At 44.8% G+C, this 14,722-nt stretch overlaps 1 protein-coding gene across 2 annotated transcripts in view; it reads left to right on the forward strand.

Moving 5' to 3' along the window:
• The window catches only part of B4GALT7 (beta-1,4-galactosyltransferase 7), a 730,869-nt gene that overhangs the window by 715,090 nt on the left and 1,057 nt on the right, over nucleotides 1-14,722 (forward strand). The window lies entirely within an intron of this gene.

Here is a 14,722-nt window from a genome sequence, read left to right on the forward strand (position 1 = left end):
TTGTCGAGCATGTCATCCCAGGCTGACAGACACTGGATCCCCTTTGAATGACACCAATACGTTTGCCAATTGTTAAAATTGATCATTTTGCCTTTATACTGTAGCATCAATCTTGGTGAGGGTAAGATGCTACTCAAGGTCAGGGTTATACCAGCCTGGGCGACATGATCAGAGAGCTCCTCTGTCTCTTTTCATGTAGTCCAGGGAGGTAAGTCTCAGGTCATTCACACCAGCATGGACAATGACAGAGTCATATTTGTACTTGCTTTGGAGTGACCTGAGTGCTTGTGTTATGTGGTGGATCCTGGCACCCGACAGGCAGCTTAGTGACCTTCTCCTTGTTCAGCCTGGTGAGTGGGACGTCAGTGCAGGAAGATGCATTCAGGGCACATGGTCCTCAACCCAAATGCATCTACATATCAATCAAAAAGAGATGCTAGCTGTTCAGAATGCCCTGACAGCCTTCAAGGGCCTACTTCATCCGGGACAACTACTGATAGACAACACCACGGTCATGTGGTATATAAACAAGCAGGGGGGGCACACATTCCTACCCCCTTTGCAGACTAGCCATGACTTTGTGGGACACAGCATTAACTTACCAAGTACATCTGCAGGCACAATTCCTGCCAGGAAGGAAAAATACTCTGGCAGACGAACTAAGCAGAAACCTCATGGATCCCCATGAGTTCCAGCTGTATCCACAAGTGTTCAGCATGATAACAAGGAAATGGGATGCCCGGACAAAGATTCTGCGCAAGGACTTATCACAGACAAGCATGGAAAGTGGATGCCCTATCTTTCAGCTGGAAAAACCTATCAGTATATGCCTTTCCCCCTCTGCCTCTCCTCCCCACGGTACTCCTAAAGGTCAGCCAGGAAAAGCCAAAAATGATACTGATTGCCCCAGACTGGCCCCGCAGTACAAGTTTCCAGTCCTGAAGAACTTGTCTCAATGTCCAGCTTGGACCTTCAGATACCTCATCTACTGTCCCAGCAAAACAATCAGATCCTGCACAGCCAACTCAGGACTTTAAACCTGGCAGCGTGGCGGATAATGTAGTCATACAAAACACACCTGTCAGTAAAGCTGTGATGGATGTCATTTTGGAGGCCAGAAGACCTAGTACTAGAAAATCTTATACTGGAAAATGGAAGAGATTCTGTGCTTGGAACCAGGCACAAGGAGATGACAAAGCTGTGCCAAATATTCCTCAGATTTTGCAATACTTAACTGAGATGCTGGACAAAGGCGTATCTTTTTCATCTATTAAAATTCATGCCGCCTCCATTTCGGCTCATTAAAATACAGAGCCACCAATCTTTTCTTATCCCTTATTAAAACAGTACCTCAGAGGAGCCCAACTATTTATTTAAGGCCTCCAAGGAGATCACCAATGCCTGCATGGGACCTCAACTGTGTCTTGGAAAAACTCACCCTGCCTCCTTTTGAGCCAGCTGCTACTGCTGATATAAAGTTTTTATCTTGGAAAACAGCTCTGCTTCTAGCAGTAACTTCTGCAAGATGAGTTTCAGAGCTACAGGCACTCATGGCTTCGGAACAGTTTATCATTTTTTATCCAGACAGGGTCTCTCTGAGGACAAACCCAACATTTATGCCTAAGGTGGTGTCCAGTGTGGCTCTTAACCAAACTATTCATCTGACAACTTTTATCCAAATCCACAGAACAAGGGGGAGAGAATTCTGCATTCTTTGGACGTACACAGCTTAGATTCTATTTGGACAGAACCAAAGTCTTCAGAAAGACAGAGCAGTTACTAGTGGCATATGCTGCAGGATCACAAGGAAAGGCCATCTCAAAGCAGACTATTTCAAAGTGGATAGGCCACTGCATTAGTTTCTGCTACTTACACCATGGCAAGCCATTGCCTAAGGGCATTAGGCCACATTCAACCAGAGCTGCAGCCACTTCAGCAGCCTTTCTCAGGGGAGTACCAACCAAGGATATTTTAGAGGCTGCACACCTTTACAAAGCACTATCATCTGCCACTCTAAATCCAGGGCAGGCTTTGCCACTGCAGTTCTGCAGGGCCTCATAGCCACTCCTAATGCTGTTTAGCTCCAGCCTCCCAACCATAGATTTGGGACTCTACCCAAATGTAATGACTGCAACAGTGAAACACGAACATAGTACAGTTGTGTACACTTGCCATAAATGTAGATGTTCGAGTGTATTCACTGTTGCTGTCCAGGTTACCCACCCGCCATCCCCCTTTTCTGATGGAACCTATCTTTCCTTCTCTGGTTTATACAACCTATGTGGTGTATTTGCTTGTAGATGAAGGTAAAGTTTATGTTGGTGCATGTATTTATATATATAAATTCTGGCTACCCTTTTTATGGGGCACCTGACATCTGGGGCAAGAATAACTAAAGAAAATGGCATCTACCGCATCTTTTATACCCCTTATGTCAGGGAAGGGGTGACAGCAGCCAACCCAGGACTTTGGAATTCAGTCCGAATGAGGACAACCTGCTAGCAGGATTACCCAAATGTAATGACTGCAACAGTGAATACACTCTAACATCTACATTTATGGTAAGTGTACACAGCTATACTTTTCAGTCCCAGGGGAGACACGACTAAGCAGTGGGGGCGTTTCCGCACCCAAATCTGGGAGTAGTAAAACTCCCCCTTATGGAAAACTGTCTCAATGACTTGCTTTTAAAACTTCCAAGCACTTCCCTTCTGAATGATCCTTTAGGTGGAAAGATTGGTCTGCAGGCCAAAAACTGGGAACTCATTACCCAGGACAACTGGGTTTTAAATAGTGTCCCAAGAATACAGATTTCACTTCCACATGTTACCAACACCAAGCCACTGGCCAGATCTACCCCCAAATCAGTGAGCAGAAGCCCAAAATCAAGTACTCTCTCAAGCATAGGGGCTCTTCAGTTGGCACCAGAAGAGGAAAAGGGACCAGGTTTCTATTGGAGACTTTTCCTGGTACCCAGAAAAGGCAATACATGGCTTCCAATCCTGGACATTTCTACTCTAAACACCTTTATGGTGATTCCAAAATTCAAAATGCTTCCTGTGCTAGGCAAAGATGCATGGTTGGCAACACCAGACTTGGGGATGTACAGGTATGCTTCTTTTATCAGGGAGTCTTGCAGAAGATACCTACGCTTCAAAGCAGTCTACATGCACCATCAGTTATCTGCACTGCCCTTTGCCTTATCTGCTGCACCCAGGGTATTCACAAAGTGCGTAGCTCCAGTCATTGCATTTTGCAGGCAAAGAAATATTCAAATATACCCATACCTGGACGATTGTCTAATTCAGGCAGAAAGCCAGGATATACTTTTGTATCATCTGATCTTTGTTCAAAGGGTATTGACTTGTCTGGGGTACACCATAAACGAAAAGAAATCACACCTGGTACCCTGTCAACAAATTATATTCCTGGGAGCAAGCTTGAATACAACTTCCCAGATGGCTTTCCTCACGCCAGAGAAATGGATTCATTTGACAACCTACTTCAAACAAGTTGCCATAAAAACCTAGTTTTTTTTTTTAGCAAGGCAAATACTGCAAGCCTTGGGGTTCATGGCCTCCTGCATTCTTCTAATTCCATATGCAAGGCTGCATATGAGGACACTACAATGGTATCTCCAAAGCCTGTGGTGTCAACATTCACAGGGTCTAGAAGCAAGGATTCCTATCATACCTTGCCTACGCTTAGAGTTCCTATGGTGGGCAGAGGCCTGCCACCAAAACAGGTGACTACCATTCACACTCCCCCCTGCCGCCCAAACCTTAACAGATGCATCAGACTATGCATGGGGGCTCACCTGGCAGGGAAGTGCATTCACGGCAAATGGAACCTAAGTCAAATGCACCTGCACATAAATCAAAAGGAAATGTCAGCTATACAGAATGCTTTGACAGCCTTCAAGAACCACATTCTTCCAGGACAACTAATGGTAAAGACGGACAACACCACTGTCGTGTGATACATAAACAAGCAGGGGGGGGTGCACATTCTTACCCCCTCTGCAGACTAGCCATGGCATTGTAGAACACAGCCTTGAGCTACCAAGTGAATATACAAGCTCAATTCCTGCTGGGAAAACTAAATACACTGGCAGAAGGACTAAGAAACCTCATGGACCCACACGAGTGGAAACTGGAACCAAGGTTTTTCAACATGTTGACAAGCAAATGGGGGAGCGCAGATATAAACCTGTTTGCCTCCCCCCAGAACCATCATTTGGACAAATTTTGCACAAGGATTCCCCACAAGCTAGCTTGGAAAGTGGATGCTGTATCCTTCAGCTGGAAAAACCTATCACTTTATGCCTTTCCTCCTCTGCCCCTTGCTCTCCAAGGTACTACTAAATATCAAACAGGACAAGCCAGGGATGATTTTAATTGCATCAGACTGGCCTCGCCAAGACTGGTGTACCTCCTCTTGCGCAGTGTCACGCTTGGCCCCATTGCACCTGCCTCAGACTTCCTTCCCTGTTGTCTCAGCAGGAGAACCAGATTCTGCACCCTCAGCTGCAAACCCTGAATTTGGCAGCCAGGCTAATTACCTAATCTCTCTTTACCATCCTTCAGTAAATCAGTTATGGATATTTTAGAGGCAAGGAGGCCTAGTACTAGAAAATCTTATGCTGCAAAATGGAAAAGATTTTGTGCCTGCAACCAGTCTCAAGGGATGAGCGCAGCAGTGCCCAATTTACCTCAGATTCTACAGTATTTAACTGAGATGCTTCATAAGGGCTTGTCCTTTTCCTCCATCAAAATTCATGCCTCAGCTATTTCGGCTCATTATAGCACAGAGCCTCCCCTCTTCTCTCACCCACTGCTCAAGCAGTTTCTCAAAGGGGCCAAAAATTTAAGGCCACCCAGGAGAGCTCCAACTCCAGCCTGGGACCTTATCTTTGTCTTGGAGAAACTCACTCTTCCTCCATTCGAGCCAGCTGCTACTGCAGATTTAAAATTCCTTTCCTGGAAAACGGCTTTCTTTTTAGCAATCACTTCTGCAAGAAGGGTATCTGAATTACAGGCCCTTATGGCAGTGGAGCCTTTCATAATCTTTCCTGCGGACAGGGTGTCCCTCAGAACCAATCCCTCCATGCCCAAGGTGGTATCCAGTGTGGCTCTTAATCAGTCCATTCATTTGGCTACCTTCTTTCCTAACCCACAGAACAAAGGGGCACGGATACTGCACTCCTTAGATGTGCACAGACAACTTAGATTTTACTTGGACAGGACTAAACCTAAAAGGAAATCTGAACAACTGCTGGTGGCATTTGCTGCAGGGACAGAGGAGAAAGCTATTTCAAAGCAAACCATTTCAAAATGGATAAGGCCACTGCATTAATTTCTGCTATAAGCACCATGTAAACCCTATCCCACAGGGCATCAGACCCCATTCAGCCAGGGCTGCATCTACCTCTACAGCCTTTCTCAGGGACGTCCCTACAAGGGACATTCTAGAAGTTGCTACCTGGAGTTCTGTAGATACTTTCACAAAGCATTAATCATTTGCCAATTTTCTCTAAATCCAGAGCTGGTTTTGCCACTGCACTCTTGTAGGGCCTTATAGCTGGTCTTAATTATATTTAAATTCCTCGTCCCAACCTTAGCTTTGGGAATCTACCCAAATGTAATGACTGCAACAGTGAAACATGAAGAACATAGTACAGTTGTGTACACTTACCATAAATGTAGATGTTGGAGTGTATTCACTTTTGCAGTCCTGGTTACCCTTCCTCTAGCCCCCTTTCTTCTTTTGGCTATACCTCTCCTGTCACTATGCTCATAAAACTTTTTGGTGTATTTGCTTTTTTGTTGGAGGTATATCCATGTATGTATAGATTTAATTACTTCCCATTAGGGGGGCACCTGACATCTGAGGCAAGAAAAACTGATGTAATGGCATCGGCTGCATGTTTTATACCCCTGACGATCTGACATCATGGAAGAAGGGACAGCAACCAACACAGGACCCAAGACTTTGTTAATCAGGCCGACTGAGGGCTACCGCAAGCAGATAACCCAAATGTAATGACTGCAACAGTGAATACACTCTAACATCTACATTTATAGTAAGTGTACCCAACTGTACTTTCTCTGTCTTCTAAGTATCAGGGCTATTCAGCCTGTCCCAGCAGAAGAAAGGAGACAAGGTTTTTACTCAAGACTCTTCCTGGTACCCAGAAAAGACCGCTCCTGGCATCCTATCCTGAAACTCACTATTCTAAACACCTTTTTGGTAATCCCAAAATTCAAAATGCTGACACTTCAACAGCTGCTTCCTGTGCTAGGCAAAGATGCCTGGTTGGCAACCTTAGACTTAAAGGAAGGTTACCTGCACATTCCAATAATGGAATCTTGCAGGAAATACGTACGCTTCATAGCAGGCTCCATGCACCATCAGGTCTCTGCACTTCCCTTTGGCTTATCTACTGCGCTCAGGGTATTCACAAAGTGTCTAGCTCCAGCCATTGCATTTTGCAGGCAGAGAAACATTTAGATATATCCATACCTTGACGCTTGTCTAATTCAGGCAGAAAGCCAGGACATGCTATTAAAGCATCTGGCATTTGTAAAGAAACTTCTGACCCCACTGGGGTACACCATAAACTAAAAGAAATCTCATCTAGTACCCTGCCAACAAATTGTATTCCTGGATGCAAGCTGGAGCACAGCTTCCCAGATGGCTTACCTCACGCCAGAGAAACAAGTGTATTTGAGAGCTTACTTCAGACTACTGGCCACAAACACCCAGCTATCTGCAAGGAAAATCCTGCAAGCCCTGGGGTTCATGGCCTCTTGCATTCTACTAATTCCATATGCAAGATTGCATATGAGGAAACTACAATGGTATCTAAAAAGCCTGTGGTGTCAACATTCTCATTACCTGGAGACAGTGATTCCCATCATTCCTTGTATAAAGACAGAGTTCCTTTGGTGGGCAGAGGCCTGCCACCTAAGCAAGGGGCTCCCTTTCAGTCTACCCCCTGCTGCCCAAACCCTGACTACAGACTCATCAGACTATGCCTGGGGGGCTCACTTGGCAGGGCGGTGCATTCAGGGCAAATGGAACCAGAGTCAGATACACCTGCATATCAACCAAAAAGAAATGTTAGCTGTACAGAATTCCCTGACAGCCTTCAAAGACCATATCCTTCCAGGGCAACTATTGGTAAAGACAGACAGCACCAGTTATGTAGTACATAAACAAGCAGGAGGGAACCCACTTGTACCCTCTCTGCAGACTAGCCATGGCTCTGTGGAACACAGCCCTAAGCTACCAAGTGCACCTACAAGCTCCGTTCCTGCCAGGCAAGCTAAATTCACTGGCAGACCTAGGCAGAAATCTCATGGACCCACACGAATGGAAACTGGAACCAAGGATATTCAACCTCTTGAGGAAAAAATGGGGGACTCTAGATCTGTTTGCCTCCCCTCAGAACTACCAATTGGACAAATTCTGCACAAGGACTCCCCACAGTCAAGCTTGGAAAGTGGATGCCCTGTCCTTTACCTGGGAAAGCCTCTCAGTTTATGCCTCCCCCCCCGCCTCTCCTCTTGAAGGTTCTGCTAAAGATCAAAAGGACAAACCAAGGACAATACTGATTGCACCAGACTGGCCTCGCCAGCACTGGTACCCACTCTTGCTCAGTATGATACTGCTGGATCTATGGCACCTACCTCAGACACCTTCCCTGCTGTCCCAGCTGGCGGGCCAGATTCTGCATCCTCAGCTTCAAACCCTGAACCTTGCAGCCTGGCTAATTCCTTGAGCTCTCCAGTAGCATCCTTCAGTAAGCAGGTGCTAGATGTCATTCTGGAAGCAAGGAGACCTAGTACTAGAAAATCCTATGCTGAAAAGTGAAAAGATACTGTTCCTGGAGCCAAACTCGGGATGGGCACTACGGTGTCCAACTTGCCTCATATCCTTCAGTATTTAACAACTGCTCCACAAGGGCCTATCCTTCTCGTGTATCAAAATTCATGCCTCTGCCATTTCAGCACATTATATACTGAACCACCCCTCTTCTCTCACCCACTGTTAAATTTTTTGCCCCTCTGAGGAACTGCTTTAAGACCCCCCCCCCCCCAGGCGAGCCCCAGCCTGGGATCTTAACTTTATATTGGAAAAGCTCACTTTCCCTCCTTTTGAACCAGCTGCAACTGCAGAGTTGAAATTCCATTCTTGGAAAACAGTCTTCCTTCTAGCCATCACTTCAGCTAGAAGAGTGTCTGAATTACAAGCCCTTATGGCAGTGGAGCCCTTCATTATCTAACATGCAGACAGGGTTTCCCTCAGGACCTGTCCTTCCTTTATGCCCAAGGTGGTGTCTAGTGTGGCTTAAATCAGTCCATTAATTTGCCTACTTTTTTCCCCAAATCCACAAAACAAAGGAGAGAGAATACTGCACTCTGCACGTGCACAGACAACTTAGATTTTATTTGGACAGGACTAAGCCTCAGAAAATCTGAACAGCTGCTAGTTGGCTTTGCTGCAGGGGCATAGGGGAAGGCCATTTCAAAGCAAACCATCTCTAAATGGATAGCCCATTGCATTCATTTCTGCAATAAGCACCATGGAAAACCTACCCCACAGGGGATTAGCACATTCCACCAGGGCTGCATCTACCGCTACAGCCTTTCCCAGAGGAGTCTCTACCAGGGACATCTTAGAAGCTGCTAACTGGAGCTCTGTACATACCTTCACCAAGCATTACCACATGCCTACTTTTTCTAAATCCAGTGCTGGTTTTGCCACTACAGATTTGCAGGGCTTAATAGCTGGCTGTAATGCTCTAACTTCCTTCTCCCTTCCTTAGCTTTGGGAATCAACCCAAATGTTAATGACTGCAACAGTGAAACATGAAGAATAAAATACAATTGTGTACACTTACCATAAATGTAGATGTTAGTGTATTCACTGTTGCAGTCCTGGTTACTCTTTCCTTCTTGTTTAGTGTATTTAAGCTTTCTGGTATACTTGTTTTTTGTTGGAGGGGTACCATGACATATGATTGCTTCCATTATGGGGGCACCTGACATCTGGGGCAAGAAGAACTGACGTAATGACGTCAGCTGCATGTTTTATACCCCTGATGACCCTAACGTCATGGAAGAGGAGACCTCATCTGATGCAGGGATCCAAGACTCTGGTATTCAGGCCAGCTGAGGGCTACTGCATGCAGATAACCCAAATGTAATGACTGCAACAGTGAATAAACTCTAACATCTACATTTTTGATAAGTGTACACAACTGTACTTTTCTGCTCCTTAGAACCCTCAAAGTGAATGGCAGAATTTTACACTGGGCTTATTCAATGTTGTTATGGCCTTGTACCTCTTCAAGGAGGAGCTGGGACAGAGACCCCCTGATCATCCTACCCTCTCAAGAGATTTATGGACCAGGACTCCTCTGAGAAAGATGAGGAACCCTTGGCCTATTCTACCCAGATCCCTTCCCCTCTGAAGTATGGCTCTGAGGAAGAGGAGTCTGCTAGTCCTGAGAATTTCTTTTGGGGGTACCATTGCCAGGATGATGGAGTCATTTAATTGGGATTATTTCAAAGTGTCTGAAGTGCAGAGGAGATATGATCTCCTTCAAATGGAGTCTCCTAGACCTTCTGCTGTTCCTCCTGTTTTGGCTGCTTGGATGCTTTCTCTTCTGCTTCCCATGTCCCAGATTCTCAGCCCCTTACTCCTTAGAAACACAACCTGTTTTATAAAGTGCCTGATGACTGCAAACTCCTTTGCAAGTGTCCATCTGCTGACCCTTCGTGGTCACTGTGGCATCAGACAAGCCTTAAATTACTGCCCTTGACAAAACATCTTCCTAATAAGGACAGCAGGACCATGGAAAGGCTGGGTGAAAAGGTTTATATTTCAGCAACCCTAGCCTTTTGGGCTGTTAATTATCAGACTCGTGACTAAATATGTTTTGACTGTCCTTTCTCAGGCTTATCAAGTTATTCCTGACCTTCCTCATTCTGAGGGAAAGACTTCTGCCTTGTCTTTGTTAGGAGCTTCTACCCAGGTTGCTTGCCACTCCATTAAATGCAGTAGTGATGCAGCAGATGCTTCCTCTAGGGCTGCTGCTTCTGGCTCTGTGTTGAGGTATTCTTGGCTTTGGCTTCAACCTCTCACTGATAGTAAGGCTAAGTTGATGTATGCTCCTCTAGACAACAAATGTTTGTTTGCTGCTACTGCTGCTGATTTGTTCAACTCCCAGAAGAAAGGCAAGGAGTGACAGGATCTGAAACATTTTTGTTTCACCACTGTAAGTTCCAGAGAAACTATCCTACTAATCCAGCTTTTGTTGGAAGGCAGTCTCGTCATCCTAAAGGCAAGAAGGGTGGTAGGAGGGTTCTCCCCACTACATCTACACAGACCCCTCTAGCTCAGAAGCCATCTTTTCCTGATAAACCAGGTGCTGTCTGACTTACCTGATTCTTCCCAGCCACATTCCTGTTTTTGTTCATCTCTCTTCCTGTCTGGTTAAGCATAACCCAAGATTCTTGTGTTCTTTCAATCATTCACCAAGGGTATTTTGTTTGGAAATCTCTTCCCCCTTTCATGGGCGTTCCTCAGCCACGTCAAGACCAGTTAAGCTTTTTTACAAAGGTTCTTCAGCATATTTTGACTCTGGGAACCATTCAAGAGGTTCCAACTGCTCAAAGGGGGAAGATGTTTTATTCCAGAATGTTTTTGGACCCCAGGAAAGAGGGCAATTGGAGACCTATTCTGGATCTTCTCACCTGAAATACTTTTCTGAAGGTTCCTTCCTTTCAAATGTTATCCCTTCAGACTTTCTCTTTGCTGATGCTTCAGGCTTTTATGGTTTCTCTGAATCTCAAGGAGGGTCTATATCAGAACATCGAAACCGACAATGAACGCTCACATGAGCGAAAAGTCATGTCCTCAAAGTTTATTAATTTTGTTCGTGGTATAGTGAAGATTGGGATTTTTCACCTTTCCTCACTGTAGTGCGATCTCTGAATAAGAATATATATTTAGCGGGAGGTGGGGGGTGCAGCCCCCCCACAATACCATTGGTCAAGTACATGAATATTCACTCATGTGAGCGTTCAATGTTTGTTTCGATGTTCGGATATAGACACCTCAAGGATGCTTACCTCCATATCCCTATTCATCCCCTTTTCAGGAAGTTTTTACGTTTCTCTTGTTTCCTGGCATTTTCAGTTATTTTCTTTGCTCTTTGTCCGCTTTACTGCCCTAAGGGTATTCACCAAATGCCTAGCTCCTGTGATTGCTTTTTGCAGGCTTCAGTGGATCCAAGTATTTCTTTACTTATGCTAATCTCCTGTTTCAAGCATCCTCTTCAGAGGTCCTCTTACAAAATTTTCATTTTGCCATTTCCCTTTTGCAAAGCCTGGGGTTCACAATAGTCCTTTTTTTTGACTCCTCAGGATCATACTTTTTTGGGAGCAGGATTCAGACTGTGCATATGCTTGGGACCATTGCCTCCTCTCAAGGTCTTGATACTCATTTCCTTCTTTCAAACTCTTCTTCCTCTGGCCTCTCTCACAGCAGGGAGTTTGTGAGAGCTCTTTTATTCATGGCATCCACCATTCCTATGCTCTTTGTGGCAAAACTCCAAATGAAAAAGTTTCAGAAGTCAGTTTGGCTTCAACATGTGCATCCCCATGACTTTTATTCCTCCTTCTCTGTCTCAAGAAGGAAGGAACTTCACTGGTCGATTCAGCAGTTGTCTTGAAACACAGGGCTTCCCTTTCATCCCCCACTTCCTTCTCGGGAGCTGTCAGACATTGGATGGGGAGCAGCTTTTGGCACCCTAAAGGTGCAGGGGGTGTGGTCGCCTCTTCAACAGAAAAAACGCATCAATGTCAGAGATGAGCTCTTCTGCTTGCGCTTCAGGATTTTCATCCTCTTTTCTCCCCAGGACCTCTCAAGGTGTTTACAGACAAAACCACAGTGTTGTGGTATGTAAACAGACAGGAGGAACAAGATCTTACTTTCTTTGCCTGTTGGCACTCCTGGTGTGGGATCTTGCTGTCCAGTATCAAGTGACGACTCTTCAGGCAGTTTACATTCCCTCGTATCAAAACGTGGCAAACACTCTGAGCAGGTCCTTAACTCAGTCCCACAAATGGATGCTTCACAGGATGTGTTTCTGGACATTGTCCACCAGTGGGGTACTCCTGAAATAGATCTTGCCTCCCCTCTGAATTGACTACTTCCTCTTTTTTTGTGCCAGAGTCCCAGGCCCTCTGGTTTGGAAGGTGGACAACCTATCTTTTTCATGGAAGGTGATGTTTCTTTATGCTTTCCCTCCCCTTCCCTCATTCAAAAAGGCCTGTTCAGAATTTAACAGAATACTGTCAAGATCTTGTTGGCGAGTCCCTTTTGGTCGAAAGAGCATTGCTTCCCTCTTCTGCATTTAACTAAGGGCAATCATCACAAGTTACCTGACGGGGTGGACCTACTCACACAGGACAAGGGATCTCTCCTCCATCCCCATCTGCCCATTCTTCAACTGACACTGTGGGTGATAATGTTTTGATTTCACAAACACCTTTTTTCTGAGGAAGTGCTTAGGGTCTTGCAGGAGGCCAGGAAACCCACTACTAGGAAATCCTACTTATCCAGATGGAGGAGGTTTTCTGTTTAGTGTCTTTCTCATAACCTGGATCCTCTTTCTGTGAGCATTCCTTTGGTTCGCTCATATCTTTGCGAATTGCTCAATGCTGGGTTGGCCTATTCTTCTGTTAAGGCTCACTTATCAGCCATCTCTGCTTGTCTACCTTTTTCTCCTTTGGCTTCTAGATTTGAGGCGAAGCAATTTCTTAAAGGCATCCTTCATATTAGGCCTCCAAGGAAGCCTGTTCCTCCTCCCTGGGATCTTACTTTTGTTTTGGAAAAATTGACTCTGGCTCCTTTTGAGCCTGCTGCTTCAGCTTCCTTGCACCATTGCTCCTGAAAGGCTATAAGTTTGTTGGCCCTTACTTGTGCCATATGTATGTCTGCGCTCCAAGCCCTTATGCCTTGTCCTCGTTTTTGGTGTTTCATAAGGATAGGGTGTCCTTGTGTACTAATCCTCCTTTTAAGCCCAAGATGTTTAATGAGTTGCCCCTTAATCAGTCTATTCATTTGCCCACTTTTTTCTCCTCTCCGCAGTTTGCTAGTGAGAGAGTGTTGCACACACTGGATGTGCATAGACAACTCAGATTTTATTTGGATAAGAATAAGACTATTAGGAAATCTGATCAGCTGTTTGTTTTCGTCCCAGGTCCCTAGGATTAGCTGTATCCAAGCAAAATGTTTCTTTGTGGATCTCAAAAGCTATTTCCTTTTGTTCTTTTTATGGTAAGAGCCTTCCTTTTCATGTTAAGGCTCATTCTGCAAGGGCTATGGCTTCTTCTTGGTGCTTTTTTTCACGGATTTGGATGCTAACTCTATTCTTGAGGCAACTACCTGGACATCTGTGCATGCATTTATGAAGCACAACAAGTTGGATGGAATCTCCAGAGCTAGAGCTGCTTTTGCTGTGGCCATCCTTCATGACTTCCTAGAGGGCTCTACTTGGTCCTTCCTCCTCTCTAGTTTCACCCTGAGCTTTGGCATTCTCCCTAATGTAATGAATACTGCAACAGTGATATGGAAGGACATAGTACAGTTCTGTAAAATCTTACCCAATGGTAGATGTCCTTCTCTTCACTATTGCAGTATTCACTCCCTCTCTCCCTCCACCCCCATGGTCCATTTCTCTTCTTGGTGTACTGATTATCTCTCTTCCTTGGAGACTGGCATTCCTACTGGGCCTCTCTGTTCTGAGGATGGTACATCCGGACTTGGATGTCACCTTTATGCCCTACACTATGCGAGGAGCATACGTGTGATGTACAGCATACCTTAAAGCAACCTAAAGGCTTTGGTATACTGGCCAGATGTTGTGCCACCCTTGGCAGGTGATCCCTAATGTAATGAATACTGCAACAGTGAAGAGATGGACATCTACCCTTATGGTAAGATTTTATACAGGTGTACTTTCCTGTTTGAGCTCTTGATCTTTCAGCTTTCACTTTTCTGTCATAGCGTTGTGTTTTCTGATAGTGCTACATATAATAGCAGCAAACTTTATCTGAGGTATTGCAGTGGTCAGTGGCATTATGGATAAAGGAGGAGCTCAAGAATCTGATCCTAGAAGCTATAGAAGTTGGTCAAGTCGGATCCGAGGGTTGGATCTGAACCCATTCATTGAGGAAGAATGAAAAAGGATAACACAGATGGAACGTTTTGGTGAGTACACAACTTCATTTGCCTTTTGAATGTATACAAAAATGGATGTAAAAAATATATATATTTCAGTGTAAAGTAATGCATGCAGCCTCATGGAACTTCAATTATATGGTATGTTTTATAACTAGGAAGAGTGTGTGTAATATGGCATATACAGCTTTAAATGCTAATGTCTACCTGCTGGAAGTTTCCATGTTGTGGTATACATTCACTGTATAAAGTTTCACACTTAAGAACTTGAGCATATCCACAGTGTCCGTATGTTTGCTTGCTGTTTGTCACAAAGGGAAAATAATGAATTGTGTGTGTGTGGGGCGGTAGAATGTTAGTGTATGTATTTGTGTGTATACATTGTACACACGCATACACACATACACACATATATACACACACACGTGTGTGTGTGTGTGTATGTGTATATATATATATATATATA

This window comes from Protopterus annectens, chromosome 4.part0 (genome assembly GCF_019279795.1).
Source record: "Protopterus annectens isolate FY-2018-M chromosome 4.part0, PAN1.0, whole genome shotgun sequence".
Lineage (NCBI taxonomy): Eukaryota > Metazoa > Chordata > Ceratodontiformes > Protopteridae > Protopterus > Protopterus annectens.